The sequence below is a fragment of the Macrobrachium nipponense genome, chromosome 2, assembly GCF_015104395.2.
Source record: "Macrobrachium nipponense isolate FS-2020 chromosome 2, ASM1510439v2, whole genome shotgun sequence".
NCBI classification, from domain to species: domain Eukaryota; kingdom Metazoa; phylum Arthropoda; class Malacostraca; order Decapoda; family Palaemonidae; genus Macrobrachium; species Macrobrachium nipponense.
This window is the reverse complement of record NC_087201.1, coordinates 55575511-55598744: the sequence shown is the minus strand read 5'-3', so window position 1 is coordinate 55598744 and position 23234 is coordinate 55575511. Positions and strand designations below refer to the sequence as shown.

Sequence of the window (23234 nt, the reverse complement as noted above, 5' to 3'; positions counted from 1 at the left end):
ATGTGCACAATACGAGGAATATGGTAGTAGGGACATAGGGGACTTTTTCAAAGAATATGAGAGGTATTGTGAGGCAAAGTAGGGGGATAACAAGAGAGTCTGGGCAAGAGAGTTAGGTAGCTTTTTGACGGGATTCTTGTTGAGTATGTATGGGGTAATGATGAGTGTAGGAAATGTGCCGTATGAGAGTTTAAAGCTAGGCTTGTAGAACAGGCAAAGAGGATAAAGAGTAGCGTTAGATATAGGAGAAAGCAAGATTTTGAAGAGGCAAGAATGAATGCTGGTGAGTCGTTGTCGATGTATGTCTGTAGGTTAGAAACATTAGCCAGGAAAAAGTTTGGGGACGAAGGGATACATGAGTGTAAGGAGTTAGTGCGAAAGTTGTTGGCAACTGAACCAGAGAGTGTATATGAGTTTATAAATCTGAAATGTAAGGAGAAAATGCGATGGACGAATGAAAGGTCAACATGGAACGACATTTTAGAAATAGTAGAGGATTAGACAGGTGTATGAAAGAGAGTAGAAGTGTTAGTGTTAGGACTGAAGTAGCTGAGGTTGTACCAGAGTTTAGAAGCTATAGGGAGGCAGTTTTGGAAGGACCGAGGCTAATGGCAGAGCGAGTGATAGATAGGAGCGTTAGGGCAAGTAATGTGAGTGTAGTTAGCCCTAAAAGAGATAGGAGTGCGAGTGTTGGAAGAGTAGGGTCAGTTAGTCGTGAGCAAGGAGATCGGTGTTATAGATGTGGTAAGCCAGGACACAGGAAGAATGAATGTCGTTGGGCGTTAGGAGCGTGCTTGGGTGTGGGCAAACAGGGCATTTGACGAGTGAGTGTAAGAAAGATAGGGATATTAAATGTTATAGGTGTGGACAGGTAGGGCATATAGCTAGTGGATGTCGGGGTACCCGTATGAACATAGTTTGTGGCAACTGCGGGAAGAATGGGCATTATGCTAGGATGTGTAAAGAACAGCGTGCGAAATGTGTTGAATGTGGAATGGAAGGTCATGTGGCGAGTGTGTGTAGGCGAAAGAGGATGAGTCAGGCAGGGAATTCGGGAAACAAGGTGAAAAGGGGATTCAATTGGGTGGGTCCTCTAGTGTGCGGCAGTATGTTCAGGAGAATGTGATGAGTGGGTGGTTGAAAGTGAATAAATGTGAGCCGAGTGTCAGTGAGCAAATGGGTCTGGAAGATCGGCAGTTAGTGTTGGTTGAGTATGGAAGAAAGTGGAAGAAGGTAAGGAAAGGGAATGAAAGGGAGAAACGTGAGCTGCATGATAGAGGGGTTAGTGTTAGGGTAAAAATGGTGGATAAGGCATGTAATACAGATGACTTTGAGGGGAGGAATGATACATATAGCGTGTGTGGGTTTGAATTGACAGGGTTTAGTGAAGTTTCACCGGGAAGGGTATCAGGTGGTAAGGATGTAGTTGACAGTATGAATGAGTCTCTTCGGGAGTTTGGCAGGAGTGTAAATGAGGTAAGTGATTTCGTGGCAGAGTTACGAGAGATGTTCGGACAAGAGTTAGAAGGGGTAGATGAGATAGTGAATGGGATTTGGGGGGATGGTAGTGAGGGAGATAGTAATGGTAGTCTGACTGGAAGTGATCTGGGAGAAGTTGATGGCGGTGTAACTGAGTGTGTATGAAGGCCCTCAAACAAGATCCAGGGGACCTGCATCTGAGCATCCGTGGGTGTTGCGGAAGGCTATTTAGTGTGGGTGTTGTGAGTGAAAGGAGACATTGTCAAATGTAACAGGGGAGGAAATATGGAGGAGTTATGGAGTTCCATTTGACAACGTCTGTGAGAGAGAGAAGAGAGAGAGAGAGAGAGAGAGAGAGAGAGAGAGAGAGAGAGAGGGTGTAATAATTGCTGTATGGATAGTTAATGACTGAATTGGTTGTTGGTGGGTTCTGGGCTGTCTGCTGGTGCTGTTGATTGTTAGAGTTCTGTGTTTTTGGTGAGTTTTCTGTCAGTCTTTGGTGAGAGCCTGTGATAGGTAATAGTGTTGGAGGAGTCTATTGAAGGCATTGGAAGTTGATTGAGTTTTGTGTTTTATTTGGTGTTGTTAAGTTAGTGTTTTTATTTAGAGTTGTTGTGCCTGTGCTGTTGTGATTTTTTGTGTTGTTTGTGCAGTGGTCTTTTGTTGTTGTGTGTGAGGTTGTGTTCCTTGGTTAGTTGTTGTGTTGTTAGGTTGTGGTTATGTTCTTTAGTTGGTTGCTGTATTGTTGAGTTGGGGTTGTGTTCCTTGATTGTTATTGTTGTCCTTGGTTGTTGTGTTGTTGTTGGGTTGTAATCCTTGGTGTTGTTGTGTTGGGTTGTGGTGTTGTGGTTCTTGGTTGTTGTTGTTGGTGTTGTTGTTGGTGTTCCAGTGACCTTAACCAGCCTGGAGTAACTGGATTGATTGGTAAGTACATGTGTTTTGAGAGTTTTTTGTGTTTTGTTTTGTTTTGTTTTTGTTTTTGTAGAGGTGTAGGTCAATTGTCCTACTGTATTTTGTTGTGTAAAGAAGAAAGTGTGACTGAGGGTGGGTTTGGCAGCTGGATTGATTAGGTTAATGTAGGGAGGGTTTTGCCACTTGTTTTTTTTTTCTTGCTTGTGATCCCGCCACACTGTAAACTCATGATATTTTTCAATCAATGGTGACACCCGAATCCCAATATTCTACTTAAAGCTTTGTTCTCAAATCCACAAAATCTTTAAGCTATAGCTTCACTATCATACCATAATTCATATCACACAGCAATGCAGACTGTGCTAGGATATTGTATATAATGTTATTTTGTTTCAATCTATTTGACTTCCAATCCTCTTCAACCTGCTCGTTGTTTGATTTGATTTTCCGTCTTTCATGAAATCTCATATCACAAGAACCTGCTCTCTCTCTCTCTCTCTCTCTCTCTCTCTCTCTCTCTCTCTCTCTCTCTCTCTCTCTCTCTCTCTCTCTCACATCATATCATTTAAATAATTTTTTCCTTCACAAAGACAGAAGCAAGGATTAAGAAGCCAGAAGTAGCTGATTACCTTGCTGAAGTGATAATTTTAATTCTGAAGCAATAAGCAACCGCATACTATCTACAACTTTGCTGCTGCTGCTAATGACATCTAGTGTGATGCCAAAGGGAGCACAAGGGTACTATCACAGTCGACTAGTTAAGCGCACAAACAGGGTGCCAACTTCAAGTCATGTAACAGATGTCTCCTTTCGTACGTAAGTTTCTAAAGATGATTTACAGGAATATATCCAAAGATACTCAGAGGTTAGCCCTCACTTCTGAAAAACATGACCACCTTCAGATACGACTAAATCTAGTAATAAAAAATGTGAACCATTCATCACAAGTATTTGTATAATACAGTGTACTAGTAGATATCATTTAAAGCTAATCGTATGTCATCAAAAACTCCTATGCTGCCAAAATGGCATTTTTATAATAAAATAATTTTTCTTACCAAGTAATTACATTGCTTACAGTTTCACTAGCGCCGGCAGCTTAAAATTGACAATCGTGGTAGTACTAGTGTCGCCCCGACCACTTACAGGGTAAGAAGACCCCTTCAGCAAGTAGTCAATTATTTCCGCCCATTCCCATATGCGGGGAGGTGGGAGGGCTCTGATTCATAATTACTTGGTAAGTATACATGCAAAACATTATTTTATCATAAAAATGTCATTTTCATATGTATGTACCTTACCAAGTAATTGCACTGCTGAATCCCAAATGGACCTGGAGGTGGGATATGGATAATTCTACCTCACATTAATGATCATGAGCAGAAAAATAAAAAATAAAAGCATTGAATCAATTCTTTTTTTCCTTGCCTGATAGAGAGAGCTGCTACAGAAAGACTCTGCCCAGCACTCATCCATATAGGGTATGGCTAGTTGGCCAACCTCACTCTACAACAGTGTTGGTTTGTAGCAAGGCATGAAACCAGTGACTACTAAGCATACAGGTAGTCAGTTGCCCCTGACCTGGGCATGTAACTGACTAAACAAGACCAGATTATACAACAATACACATCTACACCTACAAACAAACAAAAAATTACCAAAGCAATCATAAAATTAAAAACTGGAAAGCACTCCCAGCATTATATAGATTGGAAGAATAGTTTCTTACGCTCCCTGCCCCAATACCCTGCCAGCCACAGATAATGGTCCTAATGCACTGACTTATCATAAATCACTTCCACATCTCTCAAATAATGTGTTGCAAAGACTGATCGACGCTTCTGATAAGTAGCCTGTAAAATAGATGAAATAGACAAATTATGTCTAAAAGACAATGATGTGGCTACTGATCTGATCTCATGAGCTTTAACTCTTACTAATAAAGGTCCTTCTCTCCCACTTGCACATGGGCTTCCTTGATCAGATACTTCAGGAAAAAAGCCAAGCCATTCTTAAACATGGCCCTTGACAGATTCTTAACTGAGCACCACACATGATTAGAGGACCTTCTAATCTTTTCTGTCTTGTCTAGATAGTACCTTAGCACTCTCACTGGGTCCAGTGTCCTCTCCACTTCTTCTAGGCCTAAGATTTCCATCTAACTTTTGATGTCAAAGGAACAAGGCCAGGGGGTCTTCATTCTTGGCTAAAAAGCCCAATGTAAGCAAACACTGCATCTCTCTGTGAGAAGCCTACTATCTTGTCAAAGGTGTATATCTCACCCTCTTGGCTGTCACTAGAGCAACTAAGAAAAGGGTTTTTCTCATAAGATCTATAAGAGATCTGGATCAAAAAGGTTCCAATTTGGGTCCAGATGGCCATTTACGAACCACATCTAGATTCCAAGTGACCATTTCTGAGCCTTTGGGCTTTGTGGTATCGAGAGACCTTATGAGGTCCCAGATGTCCTGGTTAGTAGAAATGTCTAACCCCCTATGACAAAATACAGAAATAAGCATTGCTCTGTATCCTCTGACAGTTGATGACAAAATCCTCTAGACTTCCTACGATACAATAGAGAGTTTGCTATATTACTCAAAGAAGTCGAAGATAAGACATCATGTCTTCCCTGAAGATTACCCCTTTGGCCTGATAGACTCAGTCAGACACAGATCTTTTACATTTAGAGACAGCTTTGGATGATGCTCCTGAAAATCCTTTCTGTCGGATGAGTTTCCTGATAATCTGTAACCTGTTAGGGCCACAGTGGACAATTCTTGGTGGAAGCCGAGGAAATGTGGTTGTTTGAGCAGATTTGCTCTTTGTGGTAGTAACCTCAGGAAGCCTGTCAGCAGCGACATGAGGTCCAGCTGGAACATCGTTAAGTTAACAAGAATGTCCAATTCCTGTGCTAACTGAATTGTCTGAGCGATTTCCTCCATACACTTCTGAGAACGAATAAGCCAGTCATCCAGATAAAAGGATATCCTTACCCTCTTCCAGTGTAACCATCTGGCTAGTGGAGCAAGGACTTGCATAAACACTTGCAGAGTGGTTGACAGACCAAAGGATTGAACTGATATATTCGGTTTTGAAACACAAATCGAAGGTACTTCATGGATTTTTTATGTATTAGAATGTGAAAATAGGCATCCTGCATGTCTATTGATGTCATACAGTCCCTCTGAATGGATGACATGAGGATTGGGCTGTCTCCATCCTGAACTTTGTCTTTTTTATGAAGTAGTTCAGGGTGCTCACACCCAATACCGGCCTCCATCCTCCTGATGACTTGGGTACCATGAACAGCTGGCTGTAAAATCCCTCTGATTTGATGTTCCAAACTTCCTTGATGGTTCTCTTCTCAAAGAGATAAGTTACCTGCTTCTTAAGTGCTGAAAACTTCTCAGAGCCTACCAAGTAGGCAGTCAATACAATTGGTTTGTTGACCTAGAGAGATTCATCTTTGAACAGGATAGAGTAACCATTTTCAGCACTGACACTATCCAGTCCTCCACCCTTCTTACTTTCCACTTCTTCCAAAAGTGCAAATATGTCTCTCCTACAGGTGCATGAAGGAGAAGATCCTTACTTCCTGGCTAGGGTTCTTGTGGATGATTTCCTAATACATTAGGTTGAAAAGAGAAGATCAGATCTTGGTCTCTGGGCTCTTGTCCTATTACCTTGAAAGGTCAAGGGCTGAAGTGGTGATGAACCCTTTGTACTTATCGGAGTTGGGTCTTTAAAGCGTCTAGAAGAGCGAGCAAAGTCTTGAGTGCTCTTCTTGTGGAGATCTGACACTATATCACTTACCATAGAAGAAGGGAAGAGATGTTTCCAGTATAACGGAGAGTACAAAAGAGCAGACTTCTGCGTGGGAGTAACACTCTTCATCATGAAAGAGCACCAGAGCTCTCTTTTCTTGAGGAGACCTAGAGTGTAGAGTGCTGCTAACCCCCAAGGCTCATCTCTAATGCCCTTAACTGTGCAAGACAGAGCATTACGCCAGTCCAAAGCAATATCTTCAGGGAGAAGGGTGCAGTTCTTTATTTTCCTGTTTAAGCACTCACTAACCAGTTCATAAAACGCAGAACCTCAAAAATCTTAGAGGTTCTTAGGAGATGATCAATCTCCATAGGAGTGAACATAACTTTTGCCATGCTGAAAGCTGATCTTTGTGATAAGTCAATCAGCCTGGAGAAGTCTCCTTAGGAGGAGGCAACCACTCCCAGGGACGTAGCTTCCCCAGTTTCGTATGTTGAATACCTCAACTGCACCAAACACAAAGGGGGATAGCTGAACGAGGATGCAACAACAGGCCCGACTGAGGTAACAACTGTCCCTGGGCAGTCCCCCTGACCTCCCTACGGTCTTTAGTATGACTGCTCCCAGGTGTAGGAGAGCCAGCAGTAACAGCAACTTTTTTATCCTCTTTTTCCATAAGGGAATGCACTGATGTTGCTAACTAAAACACTGTCTCCACAATAATAAGCATTTTAGCATCAAAACACTTATTTATCTTAGATTTGAGGCTGGCAAGGGGCTCAGGTTCGGAAGCGAAGGAGCTGGTAAAATAGTTGAAGACTTGGAAACAGGTGACAAAGCAAGAGCAGGCATAGAAACATTCTATAGAATCGTCTACTGATGATTTACTAAAACTACTTAAAGACTTACTTTCAACTGTCTTAGCTTCAGCTATAGTAGCTGCCTTACGTCTCCTTCTCTTTCTAACTTAGATAAATGAGAACTCGTCTTCCACTTCTTAGTTCTATATCCCATTCTGCACATTCAACACAGTCTTATCAACTGAACACTCCTGTCCCATACATTCTATGCACAGTGTGTAAAGTCATACTTCTTTTTGGTTAGTCTGGTACTGCAGCCTTTGCTACAATACCTTACACTATAAGCATTAGTGTCAGACATACTGAAAAAAGAAGAATGGTCTTAAACAAGTAAAATTCAGAAATTGTCTTAAGACTGAAGTCTCTAACAGAAACTAAATCCCATAAGGCCCATGGTTACCAATACTTCACCAAATATCCAGAGACAAAATACAAGCAAAAATCAATTCCAAGCAGAGAGCTCCCAACTAGATCTGTAGTCGAGAGCTGGAAGGAAACAACTGACTACTTGCTGAAGGTGTCCCTCTCCTATCCCGTAAGTGGGCTGGGTGATACCTACACCAACAATGTTACTAGCGCTACCCAGATTGTCAATTTAAAGCTGCCAGCACAAGTGAAACTGTAATCAATGTAATTATGTACTGGAAGTCTCTGGTTTACGGCGGTTTTGGCTTAAAACGTTTCGAGGTTACAACGCTTTTCAATTATAGTCATAAGAAATGATTTCTTCCATGTTTACGACGCATGTTCCAGGGTTACAACGCTTATGACGCCAATCCAACAGAAGAAATATGACTCCAAAAAGGCAAAATCATCATTAGTTGACTTTTTTTTTTTTTTAAACATAAAATAATGCAGTTTACATAGTTTTCAATACACCCAAAGCATTAACAGTAGGTTTTCTTAAGAGTATCCCTAATTCACCAACCATTGCCCTCTCTTTCTCTACAACAAAAGTGACTAAGCAGGAAGGATGAAGTGTTACGTATTAAGTATAATAGGCTATGGTTTGTAGAACCAAGAAAAATACAAATTTGTTATTTGTTCCTACAGGAATACAGACCATCACCTTTCATACAAGAGAATTACTCTTTAAGTGAGGTTAGTCTCATTCAACTGACAGGAGTTGAACCACCATGGAATTGCTGTGGTCCTGGTTGCCTTGCAAACAGGGTAAGTCATGACTCATGTAACTCCTACTGGTCTGGCAAAATGGTTGGCCTGATTAGTAGGACCCTTGGCCTGAGTGCTCCTTCTGAGTCAAGAAGAGATTACACAAATAAGGAACCATTCAGAGAACTATGATGTCTCCCCCTGGAGACATGTTAGTAGGCAGTCTAGCAAAGGTTTGTTCTCCATTTGCAGTCATTGACTTATTTGAGACCTGTTTGTGAAATAAACACATGTTGGCAACATGAGGTTCTGATATTTCTAAGGATTTCAAATTCAGTTTTCTGTTCAACTGAGTGTTATGATATAAGCAGTAATAGCTCTTTATCATACATATGCTTTTTACAAAAATATTATGAAAGCAATTCTTGTAATATTCAATAATAACATGAATTAATTTTGAAATTCAAACAGAAGATAAAATTTCATATTCATGAACAACTGCAAAAAGGTTAAGCTCTGTAAAGTCAACGGTAATGTCTAAGGACCTTAACACAATTTCCAGAATAATGTATACACTGTATATACTGTATAAAGTTTACAGCTAAGCTAAAAACTTAACACAAAATCCAGCATAATGTATAAAGAGAAGATGACTAAAACAGCAATTTTAAATGATTAATGCAACAGATCAATGGTAGCTTCACATGAAGTACCACTAAATGATAGTTAGTGCAGACAAAGTCTTAACCCAAAGGATAACAAGTGTGTTAGGCTACATTTAATGTTATTTCTAAATTTTTCAATACGTATTACTGTAAGTAAAGTCTGCAAAATCTAAATGTAAAAAAAAAAAGTTTTCACTTTTATACAAATCAATGATGATCATGAATTAATCCTTTCATTACTTGTATGATCAACAAGTTTGTATGGTGTTTTTATGTTGCATGGAACCAGTGGTTATTCAGCAACGGAACCTATGGCTTTACATGACTTCCAAATCACATGGAGAGTGACCTTCTATCACCAGAAATACACATCTCTCACACCTCAATGGAATTCCTGAGAATTGAACTTGCGGCCACCGAGGTGGCAGGCCAAGACCATACTGATCACACCACTGAAGCGCATGATCAACAAGTGATATGAAAAAAACAACGAGGAATTTATGAGAAATGAAAAGATTACATACCCTACAATCAGGAGAACTAAGTAATATTAGTCTTGGCTATGATGCATACCTTTTCTGAAGAGAAGTGAATTCTGAAATAAAATGAGAAAATACTGCTTTTACTAGTAAATAATCTGAGTGTTTACAGCAAGCATCAAACTTGTATTTTACACACACACCACTTATGCAACAGCAGGTATCAAACCAACATAATACAAAGTTTTTTAATCAGCAGCCAGTATCAAGTCATAGAGCAAATTTCTCTGAAATCATGCATTACATATTGATAAGATGATGCAAAATCAAACTAATATCAAAATAACTATAGATTATTTAACACAACACTTGTAAAACATATCAAATCGTAAGTTTTTCCAAATTCAATAAATTCATAAAACATTTCACTTACACATCACAATTCAGAAGAGGAAAACTATTCATATGGAACAACACCATAGGGGCCAATGACTTGAAATTCAATCTTCCAAAGAATATGGTGTTCATTAGGAAGAAGTAAGAAGAGGAAAAGGGAAATACAGAAAGAGAAGACCCGACTTATTAAAAAATGCAAAAGATAAATTAATAAATTAACAAATACGTACATATAAACATAGTATTAAAATGCAAGGAGAAAAGTATTAGGGTAGTAATGTATACTACCTTCGCTTGAACTTCCAAAGTTCCAATTGCACGACTCTCTCTGGGAGGCTGTTCCACACACCAACCATGTGAGCAATAATGGACTCTGGAACTTAGAAGATCGACAGCGAGGCACATTTACTGCATATTGGTGCTGCTGTTCAGCAAATCTGGTTGCTCTTGGCAGATAAAGGGGCTTAGGGATCAATTGTGAATACAGATGACCTAAAACCAGTTGCATTGATTTTATCAGTTATAAATATACGAGGCCTTATGAATGATACCTAACTTTTGTGTAGCATTTGCTGAAACTTTCATTAAATGTTTCACGAAAGTTAGATGTGAGTCAAAGGTTACACCAAGAGTAGTTAAAGCTTCAGACTCTTTTAGCAAAGTTCCATCCACCTGAAGGGGAAGATGGAGTGGAAAATCTGTACAAGATCTGCTAATCAATAGGGTTTCCATTTTACTGGAGCTCAGCCTCATACCCCACCAACTACACCATACCCTGATCTGGTCCATGTCATGACTGAGGCTGCAGGCAGCTTCATTTCTAATAACTGGAGACTATTAAACCCAAAAGCATTGCATCATTAGCATACTGAACAATCTTCTTTTCCAGGCCAACAACCATGTCACTTGTATACACTAGAAATAACAGTTGACCATGAACACTGCCCTGTGGAACTCCAGACACAGTAGGTCTTGGTTCACTAAAGATCCCATCCACAGAAACTCGCTGCTGCCTACCTGTAAGGAAATCTTGAAGTACAGTATAATCCTAAAACATATCATATCCACCGACTCCAAGAATCTGAAGTTTGTAAATAAGTGCCTTGTGATTTACTAAATGGAAAGCAACACTAAAACCTATCTGAATAATTACTCTGCACTCAAAACCCTTATCAAGGTTTCCTTGCAAATAGCATGCAAGTCTAAAAGACCATCGCAGGTACCTAACTGCTTCCTATATGCATACTGACTATCAGGTAACAATTCTGTAGATTCAACATAGTATTCATATAGTGGCTTAAAATGACATGTTTCTAATAAAATAATGTTTTGTATATATGTACTTACCAAGTTATTACATACCTATAAGTTCCACTTACATGGCAGCTTGAATTAAAAAATTTTGTGGGTAACACTTCAAAATACCGTGTAGGTGGCCTGTCCCAGCCACTAACGAGAGAACAGGAACAACTTGAGCCAGAAAGCTTACTCTGTTCATGCCTTATGATTACTTGGTCTATGTAAAACATCATTTTATTATCAAAAATGGCATTTTTATATATGTATAACTTACCAAGTATAGCGGATTCCCATATTGACAGAAGGTGGGAGACATAGGCATATACTACTCCAAAATATTAAGTTATGTAATAAATTGAAATAGAAAAGTTCCTAGCATTGAATGCAATGCTTGTCATTTTGTTATCAATTAAGAGAGCTACTGGGAAACCACCTCTAGTTGGTGCTCATCTGAACGAGTAGTGGTGTGGCAGAATAGCCAGGTGTCACCAACTACATAAGTAGGCGCTTTACAGCAAAGGTTCATGTCCAAATGCTGGTGAAGCATGATAGGTGCCCACCACTGCCTTGGGTGCAGCACCAAATTAAAACAACCATATAACACTGTCACCTGCACCGTGATAAAACCCCAAGCCATCCACTGAGAGTGGCGGGTACTTCAGGTGCAATGCTACCCCTGGTTCCGCAAATCTCAACACCTTATTACAGAGTGAAGAGATAATAGGAAAAAAGCCTATGCTTCCTTCTGCTATAACATGCCAGTCACTAGAAATGGTCTGAATGCTTTTAATTTCCATAAAATTATTGAGAAACTAAGGACGATTACACTCCCAGTAGTTCAATGGCAGAATGGATGTACAAGGCATAAAATATATGTAAGCTAAAGGGGTAGAGGGTTACCCTGAAATCTTAGCTTTATGTACTTAGAGGAAGGCAAACTGCTCTCCTTAATCTGAGTGTGCCTCAAGGTAAAAGTCCATAAGGTTAATACGTTCCGGTCAGTGGATGAAACGGATCTTACCATATTGTTATTTGTAAAGGATGGTCCTCTTCAAACTCCAAATGGACTGAGACCTCCCTATTTTCCCACGGAGATGGAGAAAGAAAATGCTCCCTTAAATCTGAGAGCATCTCAGAAAATAAACTCTATTAGTATAGAGAACCAGACATTCTAAATGGAAGACAAGACAAGATCTAGCCCTAACACCTTAAGTTATGGATGGCCTTTGAACTACACATTCTTTTCAAGTAATACCTGAACGTCTCAGCTGGACAAGGGGATCTCTATTCATCCTCAGATCTGGTGAGCCCTGTTGGGTGCTCAGAGAACAGTCTGGTGTCAGGCTATAGCTGATGCCAAAAGTGCTGTATGCCAGTCAAGCTAGGAGCTCAGGAGTGGCGGGCGCTCGTGGGAGATAGCGGGAGCTCAAAGCAAGAGATGATGCAAAGGTGTAACCGGCACCAAATGAGTAGGGCACGAGGTGAGCTGAGGGACATACTAGCTCAGAGCTCATGGCTGTGGAAGCTCTATAGCTGGTGTCAGACAGTAACTGACAACCTTATCACTGAGAGCCAGACTTTTAGCTGGCTTCAGAAGAGTTGTGCACCAGGAAAGCTAGGAGCTCTGGTTTCACTCCTAGGAAAGTGAAATGCAGAAGACAATTATACTTCCAGTAGGATGATGCAGAATGGAAGTAAGGGACATATTGTGCCTGCAAGCTAAAGAAGAGGCTGGTCTGATGTCAGCTTTCTCATAAAAAGGAGACAAATGTTTTCCTTGAGCATACCAAAAATAGGCCCTCTTAGAATGTGATCTTAATCTGATCCTCTTCAGGTAAATATGACATTTTTATAATAAAAATGATATTGTCATGTTACAATAAAGTTTTATACATACTTACCTGACAGATATATACTTAGCTATAGACTCCGTCGTCTCCGACAGAATTTCAAATTTCGCGGCACACGCTACAGGTAGGTCAGGTGATCTACCGCCCTGCCCTGGGTGGCAGGACTAGGAACCATCCCCGTTTTCTAATCAGAATTCTTCTCTTCCACCTGTCTCCTGCGGGGAGGCTGGGTGGGCCATTAATCGTATATATCTGTCAGGTAAGTATGTATAAAACTTTATTGTAACATGACAATATCATTTTTATACATTCAACTTCCCTGCCAGATATATACTTAGCTGATTAGCACCCATTGGTGGTGGGTAAGAGACAGCTAACTACTGAAATAGACAGGTAAACAACATATGTTGTAGGTATTTATAAACCTTGGTTCCTACCTTATTAGGCTGAAGACTTCGCGGCTACTGCCTTGGAGTCTGCTTAGCCTCAAGAGCCTCAGCGAGATAATGATCTATGGTAAGAGTTCTGTGGGTCTGCCAATGGGGCTCTTATCCACTTACTCGGCAGAGCCTAAAGGCCTTTGTCATTGGGTGCTATTCCACTAACATGACAATACACCTTGTTCAAGGAGCACAAAACCGATCCCGATCACCTGATCCTAACATCCATGTTAGTTCTAAGATTGTAAGGAGTTATCCCGAACTCCTCACAAACAACCAAAAACTCGAAACATAATTACACTTCATTACAAAATATACAAAAAAAAAAAAAATTTTGTACTCCCCTACTAGTCATACATACCCTTGATCCCACCTACCAGCAATGACACTCTGCTCCCGTGCGACAGTAGTGAGCTTGCTACTAGAAAACCAAGCACATATCTGACAAGAGGGTTTATGTACGATAAAAAAACATAAAATTAAGGATCAGTCTTTGCTCCAAGACCCAGTACTGTATCTGCTGATACAAAAGGACCTAGCGAGAAGCACTTCTCATAGGATCACTCTCACACCTTCAAGATAATGAGATGCAAACACTGAATTGCACCTCCAATATGTAGTCTCAATGATATTCTTTAGAGACATATTCTTTTGGAACGCCAAAGACGTTGCTACTGCCCTCACTTCATGCGTCTTGACCTTTAGAAGACCGAAGGATTCCTCCGAGCAGTTCTTGTGAGCGTCCGTAATAACGCTTCTCACAAAGAAAGCCAAGGCGTTCTTGGACATGAGTCTTTTGGGGTTCTTCACTGCACACCAAAGACCTTGTTGACAAGCTCCCATCTGTCTCTTCCTCTCTAAATAGTATTTAAGAGCTCTCACTGGACAGAGAGATCTCTCTATCTCTCTGCCTACCAGGTTAGATAGGCCTTTTACCTCAAAACTTCTGGGCCAAGGTTTTGATGGGTTTTCGTTCTTTGCCAGAAACATTGTCTGGAAAGACAGATGGCAGCATCTCCTTTGAACCCCACCGTGGAATCCAGAGCGTGTAATTCGCTCGTCCTCTTTGGCTGTAGCGAGAGCCACCAGGAACAAGCATTTCCTAGTGACGTCGCGGAAGGACGCCAGATGTAAAGGCTCAAATTTATCCGATGAAAGGAATTTCAGGACCACGTCTAGATTCCAACTAGGTGTTCTAGGAGTAGCTGCTTTCGAAGTCTCAAAAGATCTAATTAGATCGTGTAGATCTTTGTCGTTAGCAATGTCCAGGCCTCGATTCCTGAATACTGAAGACAGCATGCTTCGGTATCCTTTTATTGTCGAGGACAGATAGGTGTGATTCCTCTCTCAGAAAGAGGAGGAAATCGGCAATATTCACTATAGAGGTACTGGAGGAGGACAGCTTCTGACCCTTACACCACCTCCTAAAGACTTCCCACTTCGACTGTATACTCTTCTCGTTGAAGCTCTGCGGGCTCTAGCGATAGAGCCCGCAGCCTTGGCGAGAAAAGCCTCTCGCTCTGACAAGTCTTTCGATAGTCGAAAGGCAGTCAGAGCGAGACCTGGGAGGTTGTGATGAAACCTCTCGAAGTGGGGTTGTCTGAGTAGATCGTGTCTGTTTGAATTAGCGATTCTTGGGGGAAGTCCCACATGATCCACTCCAGTTAACCTTCCGTGAACCATTTCGCCTGGGCTGGCCAAAATGGGGCTATGAGTGTCAACTTCGTGCTCTTCGAAGCTACGAAACTTCCTGAGCACTTCCCCCAGGATTTTGAACGGGGGAAAGGCGTATGCGTCCACACCCGACCAATCCATGAGAAACGCAGTCTATTGCGAAGGCTCTCGGATCTTCTACTAGAGAGCAAAAGATCTCTATTCTTTTGGAGAGGAACGTCGCAAACAGGTCTATGTGAGGTCTCCCCCACAGGGACCAAAGACTTCGACACACTTCTTCGTGAAGAGTCCATTCTGTGGGAAGGACCTGGTTTCTCCTGCTCAGTCTGTCTGCTCTCACATTCTTGATCCCTTGAACAAACCTTGTGAGGAGAGTTATGCCTCTTTCTTCGTCCAGGTTAACAGGTGTCTTGTCAACTGATAGAGGGAGAAAGAGTGCGTGCCTCCTTGCTTGCGTATGTAAGCCAGAGCCGTGGTGTTGTCTGAGTTTATCTGTATCACCCGTCTCTGACTATCTCTTCGAAGAACTTTAAGGCTAGGTGTATGGCCACAAGTTCCTTGCAATTGATGTGCCAGGACACCCTGTTTCCTTTGTCCAGGTGCCTGACACCTACCTTGCTCCTAGAGTCGCTCCCCATCCCGACTCCGAAGCGTCGGTAAACAACACTTGGTTCTGGGTTCTGCAGAGCAAGCGATACGCCTTCGTTCTTTTGAAGCTGAGGGATCCACCACTTCATATGATCTTTTACTTCTTGTGGAAGTTGGAAGATGTCCGAGATTGACCCGTCTTCCAACTCCACACCTCTTTGAGGAAAAACTGAAGAGGGCGAAGGTGAAGTCTCCCTAGCGAGAAGAACTTTTCCAATGAGGACAGGGTCCCTAAAAGGCTCAGGTAATCCCTCGCTGAGCTGTTCTTTCTCTCTAAGAAGCTCGAGATTCTCGACAAACCTCGAGCGATTCTTTCTCGCGAAGGATATACCCGAAAACCCCGAGAATCCATCTGAATCCCCAGATAGACCAAGTTCTGGCTGGGGATCAGTTGTGACTTCTCGAGGTTGACGAGCAACCCTAGCGAATCTATCATGTTCCTTGTTACTTCTAAGTCCTCCAAGCACTGACTCTTCGACTTGGCCCTGATCAGCCAGTCGTCCAAGTAGAGGGAGATGTTTATCCCCTCTAGGTTGAAGCCATCTTGCTAACATTCGCCATCAGGTTGGTGAATACTTGTGGGGCTGTAGACAGACCGAAGCACAGAGCCCTGAACTGAAAGATCTTGTCTCCTATCACAAAGCGAAGATATTTCTTTGACAAATGGTGAATGGGAACATGGAAATATGCGTCTTGCAGGTCCAGAGAGACCATCCAATCTCCTGGACGAAGTGCCGACATTACAGAGGCGGACGTTTCCATACGAAACTTATTTTTCTGTACGAAGCGATTCAGAGCGCTTACGTCCAGAACTGGCCTCCACCCCCCCCCCGATGCCTTTGGTACTAGAAAAAGGCGATTGTAAAATCCCGGGGAGTGTGGATCCTGCACAAGTTCGATGGCCTCTTTTCCCCACATTTGCTCCACCATTTGAAGGAGAGTCTTTCTCATTAACGGGTCTCTGTACCTCGCTGACAGTTGTCCCGAGGCGTAGATGTTAGGGGCGGGCTGTCGTCGAAGGGGATTACATATCCCTTCTTCAGGACCGACACTGACCAAAGGTCGGCTCCCCTTTTTTGCCCATACTCCTGCAAAGTTCAGGAGTCTGGCGCCCACTGGTGCTTGGAGGAGCAACAAGTCACTTTGATTTCTTGAAGGGCCTAAATGAAGACCTTCCTCTCTTTTCAGAGCTCTTCTTTTCTGGCAGGGGGACGAGCCGCTGCACCTCCACGAAAGGGCTGCTGAGTAGGACGAGATTCCTTCTTAACCGCGTTGACACTACCGGTCGTCCTTTCTTGGACGTTTGCGTTAGTAGGTCTTGTGTCGCCTTCTCAGTTAGCGAGCGAGATATATCCTTCACTAACTGAGAAGGAAACAGATGATCTGATAGAGGGGCGAACAGTAAGGCAGTCCTCTGGCTCGGAGAAACCCCTTTCGATAATAGGGATCCATACACTGATCTCTTTTTCAGGAGACCAGCACCAAAAAGGGAAGCCACTTCACCCGAACCGTCCTGTACTGCCTTGTCCATGCAGGACAGGACGCTATGGAGAATTTTCTGGGTTTTTCAGAAACTCCGGATCCTTAGATTTGTTGGCCAGAACTCCGAGTGACCAATCCAGAAAATTGAACACCTCTAAAGTGACAAAAAGTCCCTTTAGAAAGTGGTTCAACTCTGAAGTGCTCCACGTCGCTCTGACCGATCCTAAGGATGACGTCTTAGAGGCCTCCCACTAAATTGGAAAAGTGGCGGGGGGGGGCATCTGCAGAGGCAGGTAAAGAAAGACCCATAGTCTCTCCTGTCCCATACCAAATACCTCTCTTCCCGTGCAATCTGGAAGGAGGCATGCAGAATACCGTCTTTCCTAACTCCTCCTTCTTGTCCATCCAAGAATCTAAAGAATGGAGTGCCTTCTTCATTGATATCGCAGGCTTCATTTTTAAAAAGGCCGACGATTTAGCCGTAGCTGAGCTCGAAAAGAGCGAACGAGGAGAAGGAGGAGCCGCAGGACTAAGAGAATCTCCAAACTCTTGAAGTAGTAATGAGGCCAAGACTTTATAACTAGAAAGTCCCTCATTAGCAGGAGGTTCGTCGTCAGACAACTCGTCTAACCCTCGATCAGACGAAGGAGAAAGTTCACGTTTGGAGGGAGAGTTCCTTCCATGACCTCCTAGTTGTTTGAAGGAGAGGAGCTCCATATTTGGCGAAGAGTCATAACCTCCAGGAACGAGTCCCCGACTCTTGCCTCCTGGCTCTTGACTCTTGCCTCCTGATCCTGCCTCCTGGCTCCTGCCTCCGCCTCCTGACTCCTGCCTCCTGACTCCGGACTCCTGCCTCCTGACTCCGGACTCCTGGCTCCTGACTCCTGCCTCTTGGCTCCTGGCTCCTGCCTCTTGGCTCCTGCCTCTTGCCTCCTGGCTCTTGCCTCCTGGCTCTTGCCTCTTGCCTGGATGCCTCTACACTCTTGGCTCTGGGCTCCTGCCTCCTGGTTGACTCCTCACTCCTGGCTCTTGGCTCCTGCCTCCTGGGTGACTCCTCACTCCTGGCCGGTGCCAGACGTCTGATTGTTTCATCCAGGTTCGTACCGGAAACCTCACCTCGAGTAGGAGTATCGATCCTGGAGGTAGATACCTCCATACGTCTGGAGGATCTTTTAATAGGAAGGGAAGTGTCTTTCCTTCTAGGAGGCTCCTTTGACAGGACTCCTACAAACGACGAAATCTGTTCCTGCATCGCCATCATGAACCTCTTTGTAGCCTCCTCTTTATCCTCTTCGGGAGGAGGGGAAAAAAAAAAAAGGAAGGAGGAGGCAAGTCCATAGCCTCCACCTCCTGCCTCCTTCTCACTCTGGTTGAAAGAATGGCTCTTCTTGCCATTCTTCCACTCCCGATGGAGACTCCTCAGGGAAGTTTTCAGGGCTCGAGTCAATAGTCGGAGCCCTCCAACTCCTCTAGAGAGGCCGAGATCGATCTGAATCTCTCCAATCACGTCTCGGTGATGACGATCCCGACGACGAGAAACACTCACGTAGGACGCTTTTACAATAGCGGTCCTTGGCAGTCTGGGTGTCACAGAAACCGCCGAAGGGACACCTGATCGGTGGGGATTCTCCAACAACCTCCTTTCGGCTTTCGACCATTCCTTCTCCTCTGGGCATGTGAGCTTGGAAGAGGTCTAGACCTAGGAGGCGTTGCTGAGCCGACCAGATGCCCCCTCCACTACACTGGGGACACTCATATCACTGTCCACTGAAAAATCACTAGCCTTACCTTGTATGGCAGCCATTTTGTTTTCCATCAACTTGAAGGCTGCTTTTAGATCCGCAAGTTCTTTTGCTGGATCTACAGGTTCTGCAATAGGAGAAGGGGCTGCAATGGAAGGAGAAGTAGCAATACTTACCCTTGGGGAAGTTCCCAAGCTTGGAATTAGTTCAGATCTAGAAACTACTTAAAACTTCTATGAGAAGCCTTCCTCACTCTTTCTCTTTCTAACTTTTTAAATAATAGTTAGATTCATTCGTTCTCACTCAAGTTTCACATTCCTACAAGTATTAGTAAAAAGAACATTCATACTCCCTGATCTTGCAATACCGTGTGAGGGTCTAACCGAAGCTTTCGGCAACCTCACCTTACGCCTACATTCACACAACGTCATCACAACCATAACAGAGTCAGACATATTTAAAAGAAAATTCCAAATCAAGTCCACAAAAAACAGTCCACAAAAGCGTATGGGCCAATCCAACAATCCAGATACGTCACCAAAAGTCGGTCAAGAAGATCAATTGCGGTGAAAAAAGAAAAACCAATCGAGAGGAACCAACAACAATGTTGATGGTCCGGGCGACAGAAGAATTCTGATTAGAAAACGGGGATGGTTCCTAGTCCTGCCACCCAGGGCAGGGCGGTAGATCACCTGACCTACCTGTAGCGTTGTGCCGCGAAATTTGAAATTCTGTCGGAGACGACGGAGTCTATAGCTAAGTATATATCTGGCAGGGAAGTTGAATGTATAAAATAAAGTTTTAATTATAGTTACCCAGTAATTGTATAGCTAAGAGTTTCACTCGTCCAGCAATTAAATTCCAAAATTTGCAAGCCGAGCTAATTTTAGGGGATGGAAACTGGTCTTCGATTATATAATTACTGGTTAGGTATAATTAAAATTATATTATTATACATATGTCATTTTTAATTATTGGACTTACCCAGTAATTATATACTAGCTGATTCCCACATTGAGGGATGTTGTTGATTCCTTACCTGATAAGAGAGTTGATGCAGGAAAGTACAGCCTCTGGTTGTCACTCGTTTTATCATGTAGAGGCATGGCAGTATAGCCAGAAAGTGTCTAATACTTTAGTGGGACTTTTGTGGCAAAGGATATTTCCAATGGCCAACAAAAGATAGGTAAATTGCCCCTGCCCATATTTCACCAGAGAAAAGCTTGTTACCTAATTCCAAAATATGTCTAAATAAAAAAAAACACCACCACCCTACCACAGAAATGGAAGGTACTCAAGTACTTGGTACCTCCAGCCTTCCCAAAAAACATAGGCACCTTATATCACGGAGTAAAAAAGATTTTTAGGGAGGGGTGCTTCCTACACTTCCTTTTCCAACACCACACCAGCTGCAAGAAAAGGACTCAAGGTACTGCAATCATTATACTACTCTGTTTCAATATCTCGAAGATAATAAGACGCAAACACAGACTTACTTTTCCAAAATGTAGTCTAAAATTGCTGATGACAGGTTTCTTTTAAAACCCAGAGAAGTGGCTACTGCTCTAATCTCATGCACTTTCACTTTATATAAGGGGAACATGTCTTCTTAAACTGACGAGCGCGCTTCTTGGATCACATCTCTTAGAAAGAATGCTAGTGCATTCTAAGACAAAGGTCTAGATGGGTTCTTGACAGAGCACCACAGAGTGCAAGCATTGCCGCGAATATCCTTAGTTCCTTGCAAGTAGTATTTTAAAGATCTAACTGGAAACAACAATCATTCCACATCATCAGATCCCAAAACTTTTGTCAGGCTCTTAAGTTTACGCACTACGTAACAAATTTTGTGCTGTTTGTCCTCGTCCTCCGTCGCCACTTTCGGAGATAGCCTCACTCGAAAGGTATGGTTCCACATTATACTACATACTTACATATGTACGTACAGTATTTCTTGTATACCATGTACAGTAATACACTTTATTTACAGGTATATACATATTAGTAGTACGTATTAAGTTAGGTATTGAATGGTCCAAATTGTTGTATTTCATTGTTTATTGGTCAATTTAGCTTTATTATAATATTTACTGGGATGTTTTTGTAGGGCTTGGAATGAATTAGGCAATTTACATGTAAAATGCGGTTCAAGATACGAAAAGCTCAGGTTATGAAGGCCGCCTCGGAACGGATTAATTTCGTATGTCGAGGTACCACTGTAATGAGTAAAGTAAACAATTAAGGGAATAAAGCTTTGCAACTCATAAACTGTGTAATCGTGTAATGCCCCGCAACTGTGTTTGTGGAGTGAGAGCTTAGGAACCAGGAATCACAACTAAGACCAAAATGTGTATAATTACAATCAAATAAGCACTGTGGAGTTTCAGTTGTGATGGCAGTAAGGATAAAACCACCAATCACAAAGTAAAAATGAAATTCAGTTCAAACCATGACCCCGAGAATAAAAAGTTTCATACTTTCATTAATATAGGTAACAAAATGTTGTTTTATTGTGCTGATTACAACTGCAATCTTGAGTAAGATCAATAAACGTTACATATATGCGCTATGATTGTTCAAATGAGTGCTGGGAAGGCTGGGAAAGATGTTGGATCCTTGGCGGTTACGAACGGTACCTCAGTCGGTGGATGCCATGTTGGATTTAAAAACTGCCTTGAAAACATATTTTAAGAAGACCTCACATGCCTATTTTAGTTTGTATGGCGCTTTCATATATCACATTATGTTGACGATACTTCAATCTTTTGATGGTATGCTTAAAGATGTAATTGTATTCTTGTTTCACCAATTAAATATCAAGTGAATAAGGTTGATCTACGCGATGACAATGGATCCACTGCGGTGTTTCCCCTTATACCTTTAATTTATGGTACAACTGAAAACTTACTACCACAGCCTGGATCTCATCATTCATCAACCCAAATGTAATCACCACCTTTAGTTCATATCAGATATTAATGTCTACAATACTTACCTAGGTACTGTCTTTTGTTTGTTTTCATGTTCACCCCCAAGGGATTGGTACTAAACAAAGCACCTATTTTGTACATTTACTGGTAGTTACCAAACCAGTGGGGTGCAATAGTAGTCTTCAGTTTCTGGCTACCCAATTAACTGTCAAAATGAAAATATAACAAATGCTCAAATCGCACAAAAACATGAAAATCATATTTTCATCCAGAATGCAACTGTAATTTAATGAAAACCAGTACCAAATTATCAAGTAGGGTAATCAACAAGAATTAGTACTGCAACTGACAATAGTGGTATAGGTTAAGCTAGGCTTGGATAGGACAAGCAAAGCGCAAAGTCCCCTGTTACAAATGATCCCCTGATTAGGCCTAGTGAAAGAGGCACCCCAAAGCATCAAGCCTGGCGTTAACTTTGAATTTGAGGGAATACCATGATTTTAGGTTACTAAGGCTAACTGAATTTCTACTGTTCACGCTACTATGAGTGCCGAATAAACTTATTTTAAAAAATTAGTAGGCTAAACTACTGGACCTTCGATTGGACATACCTAGTAATCTGTATAGGCTAGACTATACCTTAGCTTGAAAGTGAATTGCAAAATCGATGATTACCTTGCTTACAGTTAATGACAAAACCACCTCATTAGTACTACTTGTTTTACAGTGTGAACAGTACTGCCTAGTACTGTAACAGTCAAAGATCAGTCAATCAAATTACCTATGGGCTCAGTACCTTGACATTCTTGGTGTGCCATCCTTAGCTTGGGGAGGCGTAGGCCTAGGTATACCTAGGTATTCCAGTTTGGTTACTTTCACTACTGCCAATGGTTATCAACTTAAAACATAACGATCGAGAGGTTTCCGGTGATCACAAATGAATGAAAACTACTTTGTGTCCTTTCACAAAAGTTACGCGTGTTTTCCACGTTTGCTCACAACGTAAATAACAGGACTGAGTAACGAAGGAAGCATGGAAACCGACACCAGGACACATAAGTGACAAAACGATAAGCTTGTCACCAAAGCAGGAGAGTGACCGTGACGGCTGTCACACTCATATCGGTTCAGTGTTGTCAGCCACTCAGATAGTTTTCCCGTATTTTCCCCTACTCACCAAATATAATAATAGGATACATGTAAGCAGGTTGAGACATACTCAGGACCAGTTGATTCCTTTAATGTACATGAGTTGATTACAGATCAAGGGATGAGCGGGAACTGACTTGTCTTTTCCCGAACCCCGTGCAAAGAGATACACAATAAACAGGGAAAACATATCGTACTCAAATGGAACATTCCTACACCTCCCTTTAAGATCAAAGCTCCCCATTCAAAGCAAACATAGTATATTTAAAACATAAGTATAGATTTCCTCCTTTAGTTGCAAAAATAATAAAACTGGTAAAGGTAGTAAACATATGAAGTAAAGGGAATTCA

At 42.1% G+C, this 23234-nt stretch overlaps 1 protein-coding gene across 3 annotated transcripts in view; it reads right to left on the bottom strand.

Moving 5' to 3' along the window:
- LOC135220590 (uncharacterized) overlaps positions 1 to 22845 on the bottom strand; it is a 483303-nt gene extending 460458 nt beyond the window's left edge. For 2 of the 3 annotated variants that reach the window (XM_064257853.1, XM_064257857.1), the window contains exons 1-2: positions 22531 to 22845; positions 9368 to 9389 (exon numbers count right to left, since the gene is read on the bottom strand). The gene's annotated coding sequence lies outside the window, so the exon portion shown is untranslated. Of the gene's footprint in view, positions 1 to 9367; positions 9390 to 22515 lie in introns of all 3 variants that reach the window. The other variant, XM_064257855.1, reaches the window with a different exon arrangement.
- Positions 22846 to 23234: the final 389 nt, after the last annotated feature.